The following is a 15,687-nucleotide window of genomic DNA, read 5'->3' as shown; positions in this document are numbered from 1 at the left end:
TGCATTCCACCTGCCTCTAGCACATCCATGACTGGAATGGAACAGACGACTCTGCTAAGCTGGCAGGGTTGAAAGCTTTCCATTTGGCCCTCCCAAGATGCCCTGAAGAGACGCCTACCTGAGCTCCATGTTTTTACTTATTCATGGATGACTGCAAACGGTCTTGAAAATGGCCTGGAAAATAGAAAAAGCTTGTTTTTATTAAAAGAGAAACTGCTTTGGGCAGCCCTCATTTGGCAGGCATTTGTGTATTTTCTCCTATCATTTGTGTTACTCAAGTCATGGCTCTCACCCAAGGCTCATCAGAGGCTCCATTAATGCCACTGCAGACAACCAATAAAAACCTCAACCAGCTGTATTAGCTAGCCCCGAGTCCCAGGGTCACAAATAGGCAACCCCAACACATCAACTCTGGCCATCTGGGCTCATAGGACTTGCAGCCATAGTGGTATCCAGGCTCTGCCTTGGGACTGTCCCTGGATAAAATAGCCATTGATAACTGTGTCCCTTGTAACTAAAGTAAACACTGGAGACTCTCTCAGTGGGGAGCTCTTCCCTCTGGCCGGTTACCTTACTTCTGATAACAAATGGATTGTGTTGCTCCGCTGCCCTCCTCAGGTGCCATGTGACATGCTCTTACATGATATATACACAGCAGGGTAATGCTTGCCTATCCCACAGGGCAAGCCAGTGCAGACTCCACAATACAGGTCTTAGTCTATGTTGGTACCTCTGATCACAGCCTCTGACTGAGGCTCCCACCTGACTTCCCAGCCTGTACAAGCATGGACATTGGAACAAGGCATACAATGGAATTTTTACCCTCCTATTGCCCTCAGTGGCAGGTTTAACTAAAAGACGTAGTGGCTTCCTTAGGGAATTGCTATGTTACAATCAGGCAATGGTCCCTCTAAATGGATCTCTCTCCTGCCTTAGGCCTTGGTCATATTACATTTTATGCTGGAGGGCCTTAACATATCCCATACCAACTTTCATAAGCCACCGCGTCTCTACATATTAATTTTCAAGGGGAGGTAAAAGGATTCCATGTTCACCAAGAGTCTATTTTTATATTTACCTCATCACTCACTACTTCTTCTGCTTTCATTTTCTAATCATCCATCCTCCCATGAGGGCTGAATGCAGGGCACATCCTATGACACAGTGACAATAGAATGCCCTGAAGGACCCCTGATAGCCCTGCCGTGAGACCATCAGGGAAAGCTTATCTCTTCTCCCTGCTCCAAACTCTTTACCAGAGTTCCCAGAGTGCAATGGCTAGTTAATAAATCCTAATACTCTCTCTGTTATCTTGCAGGAAATAGAAATAATTGTCCCAGGGCTGACTTCAGGATGAGTGTGGACCACTAAGAGAGGACATGACAAGCTCCACTTAGTGAATGCTAGCTGTAACCAAAAACGACCAGGGATGAAATTCCTGTGATTTCAGTGGAGTCCCCAAACCACACACAGATAGTTGGGGGTCCACATTCCTATGGATATGGAGATAAAATGCCCCTACATCCACAATTGTCCTACCCTCCCCTGGTAATGGTACAGCTCCCTGGGAGAGCAGCTACAAAATTAACAAGAAACAAATTTATCAAACGAAGCTGATAGCCCTTATGCCGGCTGGTTGTGTCTGCATCTGGTCTGGGTACTTGGCTAGTTTGTGACACTCAGGCTCAAGTACTTCGACCTGAGGATTGTTACAAGTTCTTGGACAATCAAACGTGCCCCTAGAACAATTGGATATTTAAAATTGGAAATGTATGGAGTCTCTCCTAAACTTGTTTAGAACTGCTTGTCATGGTGTACGGTTCACCCAGGGCCTAGGTGAGAAGAAAGGTCACATGCCAGATGGACAGCGTGGAAAGCCTGCATGCCAAACCACTCACTAGGCCATTATCATAGCTGAACACATTTTACTGGAGGCGGGTCCATCTGCACCGTTACTGACATGAACTCAGGTTGCCCAAGGCACTTGTAATGACTCATCCGGGTAAAACTGGTGATTCTTTACCAACCACCCTGCCATCCCAGTTACACTGGTTTTCCAATGCGCTTCCGTAAACAAGCTCTGTGGTCAGGCTCAGAAATCACTGCATAAGCAGGCCAGGCCTTTGCCAACCTTGAGATCTCACTGATATTTGCAAGTCCAGTTCTTGAGCCCAACAATGCCAGCAGGTCGCCCAGATTGCCCAGGTCGATTTTCATCTTTAAGAGCCTAAAGTTAGTAACCCCACACCACCTGAGAGGGTAGCCACTTGGGAAGGCTATCCCAGGCCCAGAGAAATGACATTGCCCCAGCCCAAGGACTCACTAGTGGATATGATGGCCTCTCAGACCCTTCGATGCCCCAGGGACAGCACAGAGCATCCCAGGAGAGACTACAACCACACACCTCTGAGTGACCAACTTTACACAGAGTAAACACTGTACCCTGCTGACACGACTGACTTTCTACTGTTGGTGCTTATTGACCCTGGGACCTTGCTTGCTCAAGGACACCTGCCCCACTGTGAGTCCTGCCCCTCACTGCTGGGACTCCAACATAACTCAAGCCCACATTCTTCAAGTGCAGTGATTACATAACTCTCTTAAAACAGAGGTACCCACCAACATTACCACCCTATCTAGCCTACATGGCTCCCTGGCGAAATTCCCTCCCTCTGTACACTGCAAAAATCTACAGGAGATTTTCTTGGCCCAAAAAAGTGGTACCAAGAGATTTCCACAGATACTCCATTTCTCTCTAGGACTAGAGATACCCATCCCTATACAAGGCCTCCACTGGCACTTTCTCTGTCTCTTATATCAGAGAATATCCTTCCCTACAAGAGTCCTATATGGGGCCGGCACTGTGGCCTAGTGGTTAAGTTCATATGTTCCATTTCAGCAGCCCGGGGTTCCGTTCATGGGTATGGATCTACACCACCTGTCAGTGGCCATTCTGTGGTGATGACCCACAAACAAAATAGAGGAAGACTGGCACTAATGTTAGTTCAGGGCAAATCTTCCTTGGAAAAAAAAAAAAAGAATCCTCTAATAAGACCCAAATCATGTCTCATGTGATAAATTATCCATTGCTGCACGCGGCCTCCACCAACACCCTCTCTCTTTTATACCAGAGAATACCCATCCCCACACGAGGACTTTCCCATAGCCCACACTCGCTGTTACATCCTAGAACACTCATCTCAGCACCAGGCCTCGACCAACACCCACTCTCTGTCGCTTACAAGAGATTCATCATCCCAACATGAGGCTTCCAATAATATGCACTCTCTCCAGTACAGTAGATAGTATCTGTCACAACACTAGGCTTCCACTGACACCCACCTTCTCAATGACACTAGAGGATACCCATGTCAGCAGGAGGCCCCACTAATAACCACTCTTCCCAGCACTGGAGGATACCCATGCCATCGCGTGGAACCACTGACACTCTCTCTCTCTTACACTAGTGCTTATGCATTCCAACACGACACCTCCACTGACAACCCCCTTCTCCTACCATAGAGAACACCCTTCCCTGCTCTCCCATGCCACACTGTACTGCTCAGGCCCTGACCGTATCCCTCCCCCTGCTGCTCTTCCCTACTGCCACTTCAGCACCACCAACATGCATGTCCATCTTGCTCAGATGACAACTGAGCCTTTAAACAAATGCATCTATTGGACTTACCCTGATCACTGTCTTTACTGAAGCACCACATATTCCTCTACCCAACAGACGTCTAGATCAGCAACGACATATGTGAATATCAACACCACAGTCAATGCCCATCTGCCCTGTACCATGTATTCCTCTCACCCCATCTAGGCTTTCACTAATTGTTTACCACAGTCCTCCCCAGGGGTGAAGTGCAAGACCCCTCTAGAGGACAACACAAATCATGCACAGTCTGTGTCTGTGCTGCCCCATCTACTGTCCTCCTCCCTCAACTCTTGACTCATATATCACCTACTTCACTTCACATCACCCTCTTGTACAGATCGTTCCAGAGATGGGCTATCAGGTGTACTGTGGAACTGATACCTCCACTTCTCCCACTTCATAACCCATCTATTTTGTGATCCCCTTTCCCATAGATCAGCTATCAATCACTTGCTTCCCCATCGTGGTAGGATTTCTTGTTCTCATTAAGGACACCCCTACCCTGCCTGCGTCCTTCTGCCAACACAAATTGTGAGTCCTAACTACCCGTATACTCTTTGGTGTGTAAGCATTGCCCATTCCAAAGAGGACTGACACAGCAGGCAAAGTTATAGAGGCCAAAGGGCAAATGTCTCAGGCTTTAATCTCTCAAATGACACAGATGCCACAAGCCCTTGGCCTCTTAAATTAGGTAACATTTCTCTTACAGAATCTATACATAAAAGGAATTATCTTGTACTCTGAACACATTTCTTTGCAATAGCAATACTAGAAGGATGGGAGCAGGGGTTGCTAAAAGTTAGGGAACCAGAATGCTGAAAGGGAAGGTGGGGTGACATTCAAGGCAGTTTTGACAAATGTCACAAGTTACCAAGCACTAGGTCTTACCTTGTAAGAGAATCACTTAATTAAGACTTTAAGAGTGGTCAGAGTGTGTCTAATCCATTTTTATGTGTGGAGAAGAATAATATCTACAATTAATTATCCCTAGTTTCATACTAAGTAGACTAAACTTACTCCACCAATCAATACACGGAAATCAACTTTTATTGAATAGCTAGAAATTGGTTAAATTTTTGAAAAATCATATCTCTGTGGGCCATCCCCAGTGGCCTAGTGGTTAAGTTTGTCGTGCTCCACTTTGGTGGCCCAGGCTCGGTTCCTGGGTGTGGACCTACACCACTCATCAGTGGCTGTGCTCTGGCAGCGTCTCACATACAAAAAGAGGAAGATTGGCAACAGATGTTAGCTCAGGGTGAGCTCAGTTTCAATATTAATATCTCTGAAGAAACAAACTGCAGAAAAACATATGAAAGCAATGATTGTAAAATATATTACTATACCAACACTTAAACTTCTTTCAAAAGATTTTAGTTTTTCATTATTTCTAATTTAGCTTGGTAACTTTCTAGGTCTATAGCTACCTATTTTAATGCTTTCCTGGAATTTCATTCATCTTACGCTATCTGAAAGCAAAATGATACCTTCAAAGACAAGCCCAAATATTGTACAGAGCTACTTCAGGGAAATGGCAGACTGAGAAGCACCGGGAATCCATCTCTCCACCTAGACAGCAACTGTGTGGGTGGAGTCTGTCTGAAGTAAGGATTTTGGATTTCTGGGGTCTCTTTGAAAGCTTGCCACATCCCAGGGAAAGCTTGGCTGGCAAATTGCAGTTAATATCGGTTGATTACAGCCCTCAGGGTGGCAGGGTCTACCTGTTCCCCACCTCCCAGGCTGTGGCAGGCAGCTGTGAGGATGGAAACCAGAGGTTCTGGTGTGGCTTGCTGGAGCCAGGGCAGACAATAAGGAACTTGTCTCCATGTATCAGTGTTCTGTGTTTGATTATGGGTTGCTGCTTCTGCTTGCTGAGGTGCAAACATAGAGGCTGCCATTGGTTCATACCCCGCTGGCTAAAGTGGCTTCCAGGGCACTTAAAGGAGCCGTCCTTGCTTTGTTGGGTATTGAGAAACACTGTTATGGAAGGCATTGCTTGTCGGGGGTAGGGAGGCTTGTGTCAGTTTAGGGCCCCTGCAGACCACTTAGCCACACAAAATGGGTGCCGAGACAGTAATGTTATGGGGTAGTTTAGCTAAACTTTCAACAAGGCCATATATCAAAAACCCACATGTGACATCATACTTGATGTTGAAAGACTGAAAGTATTCCTCCTAAGATTGGGAACAAGACAGGGTGCCTGTTTTCACCACTGCTATTCAACACTCTTCTGCACATTCTAGCGAGAGCCATTAGACCAGAAAAAGAAAGAAAACAGTTGTGGAGGCTGGAAGTCCACGCTCAAGGTGCCAGCATGGCCTGGTTCCTGGTGAGAGCCCTTTCCCTGGATGCAGACAGCCGTCATCTTGTATCTTCATGTGTATGCTCATCTCTCTTCTGTCTCTTATTCTTATAAGGACACGAATCTCATTCGGGGGGTTCCACTCTCATGATCACCCCTGAAAGGCCACCCTCCTAATACCATCACATTGGGAGATGGGATTTCAACATACAAGTTTTGGGGGGACACAAACTGTCCATAGCACAGGCAAAGTGGCATGCACAGAAATGTCCTGCGAAAACAAGAGTCACAGATGACATGACCTACATATAGAAAATCCCAAACAATCCACAAGAAAACTACTAGAACTAATAAACAAATTCAGCGGAGTTTCAGGGTACAAGATGAACACACACAGTTCAGTTGTGTTTTTATACATCAACCCTGAACTACGCAAAAGGAAATTTTTTAACAGAATTTTTGTTGGCTATGACAAAAATGTTTTGGGTATAAATAATGGTGATGGTTCTACCACATTGTGAATATATTTAATGCCACTGGATTGTACACTTATGGATTGTCAAAATGATAAATGTTATGTTATGTATATTTTACCACAAATAAAGTAATAATAATCTATAGAAAGATAATTACAGACATTATAAAAACATCTGATAATTATATAGAGCAGAGATCCATAAACTATTGCCTATGGGCACAACTCACTGCCTGTTTTTGTATAGTCCATGGGCTAAAAATAGTTTAGACATTTTTTTAACAGTGGAAAATTTTCAAAAAAGAATATATTTCAAGGCATGTGGAAATTATGTGAATTTTAACTTTCAGTCTTCGTAAAGAAAGTTTTTTGGAACAAAAATAAATTATCCCAAATTGCTGAATTTGGATGATTGATTTATTCTTAGTAGGACCCTGGTATGGCTGCCTCTCCGAGAATGATTCCAATCCAAGCCACTGTCATCAAACTGACTTCTTTTTTGATGGCGAAACTTTACTTTCTACACACTTTTTTTTCGAGGAAGATTGGTCCTGTGCTAACATCTCTTGCCAATCATCCTCTTTTTCTTTTTTCTCCCCAAAGCCCCAGTACATAGTTATGTATCACAGTTTTAGACTTGTAGCTCTTCTATGTGGGACAACACCTCAGTATGGCTTGATGAGTGGTGAGTAGGTCCGCACCCAGGATCCGAAACAGTGAACCCTGGGCCACTGAATGGCAGTGTGCTAACTTAACTGCTATACCACCAGGCCGACCCCACCACATATTTTTTAACATGTCCATATCTTTTGCCTTTCTCCTAGGTCTTAGTATTTCTGCAATCTGGTGTCTCCTGAATTGACACACCTGTTAGAGTTTCCATTTGTCAGCATTATATAACACATGACATTTAATCACCTCTCCTCCACATTGTTGAACTCTGCTTTATCTTGGGTAATTTGACTCACCCTAGGAGTGCTTAATGTTCTTTTGGTGTAGCCCAGACGGGATCGATTGTCCCTCCTGTACTTGGCACATTTCAGAACTGCTTGGCTTGCTCTCAATTTCCTGCTTACAAAAACAGAGATGTACACAGCTCTATATCAAATTACTCATATACATTTACCTTCCTCAACTTATTAAAATCAGTGAGAAAATAAACGTATTTTATTTTTGTTCATCATTCTTTTGTATTTCAACTGCCTTTTCCTAAACTTCAACTTAGTTTTCTGTTTTCAGTATGATTAGAAATTCATGGCTTTTCATAGACTCAACTTTTTTCAAATGACAATGCTAACGTTATTTTCATTTTCAAATTGTCACAACAGGTCTAGCAGGATTCTCTCAGTAGACGCCTTTGTTTTTTCAGAGATATTGCTAGCAGCAATACCAAACCAAGTTGGCTTACCTCCTGGTGAATCAAATAAGACTCTATATCAGTGGAAGTTGTCTCACAAAGTAAAATGTATTTGCAGCAAATAGGAGGTCATGAGGAATCATTTCCAAAGTCATGGTGTCCCCAAACAAATGGAATCAGGAACTGTTATTTCAGTTGGGGAATGAATATTCAAAAGGGAGAGGCAGATATTCACTCGTGCAGGCCCAGTTGGAAAACATGCTTCCACATATACTGTAGATTACGATAGTGAGGCTTAATCTTCTCCTGAAGAGATCTACATACTAAAATTAAGGCAAGGTCATGGGCATAGCTCTTGTATGTAGGGTTGGTTAGTTTCAGGGTGGTTTCTTTTTGTGTCTCTTTAACTTAAAAACAGTTCAAAGCTTCCAAATCCACCCTTGAATTCCTCAGGGCACTAGTCAGTGACAAATCACCCCTCTAGTTTTATACTGCTCTTCATTCTTGAGGGGCAAATGTTGAAGGCCTGTCTTCTGTAACTGCTTCCTGCTGAGCATGGGCATTGTCTCAGGGACCAGTAGAGGAGCAGAATTTACAGCTAATCTTCAAATAGGTTTGTGGGTCACCAGAGTAACAGCTCTGAATTGGTCATAACAACAATTTGTAATTTTATAGCCTCAACGTTTTTAGGATCTTGGCATCCTTGCCCCCCTCCCCTCCTCCCCAGATTCCACTAGCTTTTTATAGTCTAGCTACTGGGTTGCCTATTTCTCTGATGGACCAGTCTTGCTGCCCAGGAACATGCAACCTCCTTGTAAGCATACTGTGCCTAAATGGTATGGGGTTGGTTAGGATACAGGGCAGAGCCTGGAGTGGATAGCTGGTCATTACTTATCTGCATAGTGTCACTGAAACAAGAGTTTCAAATCAGAGAGTAGTTTGAAGGAAAACTCGGAGTAATCAACTGTCTGTGATGATCTCTCTTGATGTTCAGGCATGGGTGCCTTTTTTTACCTGTGTATGGTGGATCCAAGGGGTGACTCCTTACAAAAGAATGTTTCAGCAGCTTTGATCCCATTTCACAGTCCTTTTGAAACTTAAAGCATAGTCCAGAACCTGAGTGATACCTTGTTCCATCTCACTGAACACATTTCTTAGTCCTGATAATAGATCAATCCAGTTAAGTTCATTTTAGAAGAGGGTGACTCAAGTGGGCTCCCAAAATTAGGCCTATATTGTGGAAGCAAGCAATAAGGTATTTAATAAGAAGCATTTCTATGGAAACAAAAGAAAAACAAGGTTAATGGTTGAAGCAAGTTATAAACCAGTTTCTGAGTTCAGAGGACAGCCAGTCAAGAAGATTTCTAGATGTCAGCATCAAAGTATCTTTCGCAGCTTAAAATGTCTCTGATGATGCCATCTTGCATTCGGGTATCTTTCTGAGTGGCTTACAGAGCAACAGATATGAGTCTTTAAGTTTACATCAGATTTCCCAGCTTCAGTTTGCAAGGCTTCAGGAAAAAGTGCAGGTTCAGTTCTCAGTGATTACAAATGAAAATGATGGGAAAATTGAAAATGTTAACCCAGAGATTTGTAGTCAGATATTTCAGGAGATTAGAAGAATTCAGGACCCAGTCAAGTTAACAGATATAAAACAAAAACCTCAAACACAATTAACAGAACTAGAAACTAATATCCATGAAGGTGTACTACAGTTTCTATTGAAATGTAATTTTTCTCTCTAAAATCACCCTCATTTTTACCAAAGATAGCTGAATTAAGACTAACTGGTTTGCAAAATAAGTCTAGTTTCAATAAAACTTGATTCAATTATTTACATAAATGCAGCAAGAATAGCAACTGATCATACAGGCTCTTTTAAATCTGCTTTGCTGCAACTCTATGAGGAATCTCAGATTGAACTTTAAAGGCCTCTTGAGGCCAGGAAAGCCAAGCCAAGGACTTTGTTGTAAGATTTTGCCTGTAATATCTACAGATTTGGGTGAATTCCCCTCTTCTTTTGTTGTTCCTGAAAATATTGAGGTTCCAGGCACCTGCCAGATAAGTGATCTTCCTTACTCACCATCATAAGATTGCTTGAAACTTCTGTAAACAAGGTATCAAACCAATATTTCCAAGTGGCTTTAGTCCATAACGTCCAATCTTTGTCTTTCAAAAGCTGTTTGGTCATATCTGAGTTTATGCATGTTTTTCTCAAATATAATATTCCAGTCAAAGCTTTGGTAATATAACCAATGTTTCAAATTGTGTCCTGTTATAAGGAGAACAGATTCTCATTGAACTCATGCAAATAAGTATATTGCCATGAAAATAATACTCACTTGTTAAGAGTTTCCAAATCCTGGAGTGATCAGGTAGGTAGAGAAAGACAAATGTTTCCATTTTGCTTACAAAGTTATAATTGACCAAATTATGTCATAGTTAGCTTAAGAGAAAAGAAAAAAGTTTCCTTAAAAATGTAAAAAAACAAAACATCAAAAAATCAGCAACACTTCCGATGAAAAATCATAAAAATTATAATAATCCTCCTCAGTCCATTCAGTCCTATATAAATCAATTTCTGATCTTAATCTTCTGTTAGCAGTTTCATAAAGTCATCAGTTTCTCTGTTAGAGTTCTGTAATTTCTTACCCTGTTCAGTTTTATGATCAGAAAGTTTATCATAAGCCTTACTTTAGAGTAAGTGTCAGAGTACTTTCCATGAATTTCTCTGACGTTGAAAGACAGTTTTCAAAAGCATCAGAGTAAAACAACAATTGTCTGTAAACAAGACCCCAAAATGGCAATCAGCAAAGAAATTTGGTTAATTTTTGTGACATAAAACTCTTTAAGATAATAACCAGAATTGTGACTGATAACCAGGACAGACCAGAATTTTAGTAATGTTATACAGTTTTTAAAAAACTTATATCAGTAACATTTACTGACATAATGCCACCTAAGAAGGTTTATCATCACTCATTCGACACTGCTTCCCATGTAATCTAACATACCAAACAAGCCTAATAAATTTGGTATCTTCCTCTTTATAGGAAGAGAGAAAATTTCTTTGAGAAGTCCCAGGGGCCCTCTGGGAATTCTCAAAGGGAAAAACATTTTTGTTCTTCTGGGTGAAAAGAAAGACTTCATTCAGCATCTGAATATTTTTGTGGGGAGAAGTTTCTCAAAAATATCAAAGGATTTCAAAACACTTGATCAAGTACGAAAAAAAGTTCACTGTGAAGCAATACTCAGTTATCCATTCAATCAAACTGACAACAGAAACAGTCAAGGGCAAACAGAGAGGCAAAGCAGTACCTCAGTCTTTTTAAACAGAGGAAATTATTTTAAGAGAAATAAGACCAAATTTTAATTTTGCACCAGCTTACTTTTGACGTTAAAACTCATTTACTTAATTGGATTTAGTTTAATCTTAGCCAACTTGACCATGCATAAAACTCCTCAGGGTTTAATTTCACAAACTTCCTGTCACTTTTTACATTCAGAATTTGTCCCGTGCCTTTCTTTCTTCCCTTCTGGTACTTTAGAACAAATTTATCTTTCTTAGCAAATTAAACAAAATATTTCCATTCTTTATACTTTCTTTACTGAAAACACATATCTTACTTTCCTTGAATACAAAGATGTTTTCTTCTTTAACATTTAGTTTCTTTAATCACATATTAGAATCTTATCCATTTTCATCTACCTAAATAATTTGTCTCTAACAATTATGTTTAGATTACCCATGAAAACTTCATGAGATATTAGACAAAATTAGCTATAAGTTAAAGGTATTATTTTTTATTGACGAATTTGTAACAGATAACATGAGCTTATTTGACTAATAACACCAGGCTGCATGTTGAAATCATACCTAAATACTGAATACTTTGAGGGCATGCCTACTTCAATCAAACCAACAAACTTAAACCAGCTTTCATTTACCAAAGATTAGTTTATATCAAGTTAACTTGAAAGACATTTGGGTTAATTTCTATCTCATTTTGAATTTATATAAGTGCTTACTTTAAGCCAATTTCAATAGAGCTCTTAATTTTGGTCATATCATCTGGAGGTAGAAAAATATCTCACATTTGCAACATACATATAGACACACATACACAGAAGTTTAACAGTAATTGTTTTAAAATTACTGTCATGAATCAGGCACAAGGATCCCTAGTTATGAATACAAATTTTGTTCTAAGCCTTTTTACTAATGTTTTTGGAGAAAACACTCAAGATCCTAGATTTTTGGTGAGGATGCTCTTATGTCCATATTTTGGTATTTCTCCATTTTTTTCCTCCACTCTTAGGAACTGGTGGTGGGCTAGGTAATACTTCTCAGAGAAATGATAATACTTTCTGAGATAAAGCTACTGAGTGGAATCTGAACTGCCTCTAGGGTTGCTTTTACCAGAAAATCACAGTGAACAAGAATAAGGTTGTTACACAGATTTAAGCCCTCACCTTCCGCATTAAGTTTCTAGAGATGAGGTCATCCTCCCTCTTCCTGGTACAGAGAGGGAAATACCTTTATAAATGGAGATTTCCCTTACAAAAGTAAATATTTGGTATATTGAGGGTTGATTTGAATGGGCTTAGCAAGGACCCTCCCAGGCTATCTATACCCAGAGTTATTTATGGTGATGGCCTGTCCTGGGGACCGTCCTCTTATCTTAAGTTCTTTCAGGCAGTTAGTGGTGGGGGAAGTCAAGGCTTCCCTCAGAGTCCCCTGTTCCCAAAACAATCAAGGTAAAGGAACATATTTTTAAGTGGCCAACCTTGATCCTCCCCACATACCTATAGGCACACATAAACACACAGACATAGAGAGAAACACAAAATTTTTGTTATGAATCAGGCACAATACAAAACTCACTAATTTCTGAGAAACATTTTCATTTCAAAGAATGGTTGCTGGGTTCTAGAGAAGATGGGAGCAGAAAATCTACATCATAAAGACACAAAGAAAATAGTCAAGTTTTCTTTAAGATGGAGTTTCTGGGGCATACCCCATCCAATTGAAAGTATTTCCAATTAGTTAAAATGCACTCAAGGGGTGAGTCTCCAGGGATGCTTGGGGCATCCCCGATGGCGGTAAAGCTGGTGTCTGACTGACAGCAGACTGGAGAAGGATGCTGAGCCCAAATGTGGGAGTCAATATAGCTATAAGTTTTAGCCAAGTACCACTCAACCAGGGCACGTAGTCTCTGAGCCAGCATAAGGCAAGCCAGGGAGGCCAGAGGCAAAATCCTAGAGCAGGCTGGGGGACAAAGCTCCCATTGCTGGGGTTGAGACTTAAATCCCTGGCAAAAATTTTCAAGTTTTCAATTTTACAGAAGGTCAAGTTCTGCTCAAGTCCAGCCTGAACTTAACGTCAACTTGCTGACAAAAGAGGAGGTGATGAACAAGACAAACAAAGAAGGGAAAAAGGTGATCAGACCTTGCCCTCATGGCCTCTTCCCAAGGATTATCAAGATAAGGGTCACACAAACAGCAGTTCTGGTGCTTGGGCAACAGAACCCTGAAGGACAGTTTACAGAATCCAGGTCTCTTGTCCCCACAACTGACTCATTAGGTGTTAAAAATACTCAACAGGTTCTTGACAGGAGACTAAACAGGGCTCCAGATTGTCAGTCAAATGAATGACGCAGGGGCCAACTTGGAATCCCTCCAGGTGCCCACAAACCATAGGAGAGCTCCCAGAGGTGGAGCATGGACTCTCCTAAACCAGAACTCAGAGGAGAGCCCCCACAGGTGGGGATGGGAAGTGGAGCTTTCATTATGACCATGAGAGGAGGTTAATACTCCAAATTTGATTAAGTTCTTAAGACTAGTCATTGCAAGGGCTTCTGACTGTGGATTCCAGTGTCTATTCTTATGGTCTATTTCCAACCCCCTGGGAGCAACCTGTAACAGTTAGTGGTGATGTAGATGCCACAGGTTGTGCCTAGAGGAAATTTAGCACCTTAATTGCTGGAAACTAGACCCAGACACATAACTAAATCCTTAAAGGGAAAATAAAATAGGTGGACACTGGGTGTCACTCAGCGACCACTGATAAGGAGGCAAGGACAAAAGAAGACCCAGGAATCCAGAAAAGCCAGATTGTGGAAAATGTCAACCGTCCTTGACAAAAACTCTAATGTCAAGTGTCCTTGACCAAAACACACAAACAAACAAACAAAAAAACAGGCTTAAGGGCCAGCCCGGTGGCGCAAGCGGTTAAGTGCGCACGTTCCGCTGCGGCGGCCTGGGGTTCACAGGTTCGGATCCCGGGTGCGCACCGACGCACCGCTTGTTAAGCCATGCTGTGGCGGCGTCCCATATAAAGTAGAGGAAGATGGGCATGGATGTTAGCCCGGGGCCAGTCTTCCTCAGCAAAAAAGGGGAGGATTGGCATTGGATGTTAGCTCAGGGCTGGTCCTCCTCACAAAAAAAAAAAAAAACAGGCTTAACAACTCAGAGAGGTTTAACCCCATCCAAGGGGACCCCTCCTCTGATCACAGGCACAACACAAAGACAGACTCAGTGACCTCAGGGGCCTCAAACCCCTACCTCATCACTCCAGATGAGATTCAATCTCCAGATGGAATTTGACCCATGACTAGTCACCAGGGATTGCTCCTGTTTCACCAGAGCCAAATATCGGCCCTTCGAGAGTGGCCGGGTCATGAAATACTTCCAAACAGAAGGGACTCTCACTCCCCTGAGCCATACTATCTCTGGGTGGGGAATCAAACCCTGAAGCCAGGCCCCAACAGACAGGCTTTGTGAGATAAGGAAATAACTCTTATAGCCGTGTCATGGGGTTGGCACCACTCACCTCTGTGGAGAGATCCTCTGAGCAAAGTGCTCAGTGTGGCTTTGTATCTTCATATGGCTTTGACTTACGGTCTAGTGTCCTTTCATCTGAACCTGACTGACTCCTTTTACATTTCTTGTAGGACAGTTCTAACGTAACGAACTCTTTCAGCTTTTTAAACATCTGATATTGTCTTAATTAGTGCCTCATATTTGAAGAACATTTGAAGAATTCTTGGTTGATAAGTTTTTTCTCTTTTAGGGCTTTTGATAATTTATCTCACTGTCTTATCTCATTCAAGGTTTCTGATGAGAAATCTGTTGAAGATCTTATCCACCATCCATTATACCTGAGGAGTCATGTGTGTTTTGTTGCTTTCAACATACTTTCTTGCCTTTGTCTTAACAGTTTGAAGACAATGTATATGGGTGTGGATATCTTTGAGTTTATCCTACCTATAATTCTTTGAACTTCTTGGGTTTGCTGATTTTTCATGTCTTTACATTCAGCCTGGGGGGATTTTGTTCATTATTTCCTCAAATAATCTCTCTGTTCCATTCTTTCTCTCGTCTCATTCTCGGACTCCAATAATGTGTATATTAGTTCACTTGATGGTGTCCCATAAGTCCTTTAGTGTCTGTTCACATTTCTTCATTTTTTTTTTCTTTCTGTTACTTAGGATCTATAATTTCTCTATCCTTGTTGAAATTATCATTTTATTCATATATGATTTACCTGATTTCCTTTAGTTCTTTGTCAAATTTTTCTTTAGCAATTTCAGCATACATAAGACTGTAGATTTAAAACTTTTTATCTAATAAATCCAATTTGCCTGCTTGTTCAGGAAGAGTTTCTGTCAATTTTTTTTTTAAGTTTTTTTGTTTATTGCAGTAAAATCGGTTTATAACATTGTATAAATTTCAGGTGTACATCATTATACTTCTATTTCTGCATAGATTACATCATGTTCACCACCAAAATACTAATTACAACCCATCACCACACACATGTGCCGAATTATCCCTTTCACCCTCCTCCCTCCCCCCTTCCTCTCTGGTAACCACCAATCCAATCTCTGTCTCTA

Source organism: Diceros bicornis, chromosome 36 (assembly GCF_020826845.1).
Source record: "Diceros bicornis minor isolate mBicDic1 chromosome 36, mDicBic1.mat.cur, whole genome shotgun sequence".
Lineage (NCBI taxonomy): Eukaryota > Metazoa > Chordata > Mammalia > Perissodactyla > Rhinocerotidae > Diceros > Diceros bicornis.
The sequence above is the reverse complement of the archived record's forward strand: the minus strand, read 5'-3'. Positions refer to the sequence as shown.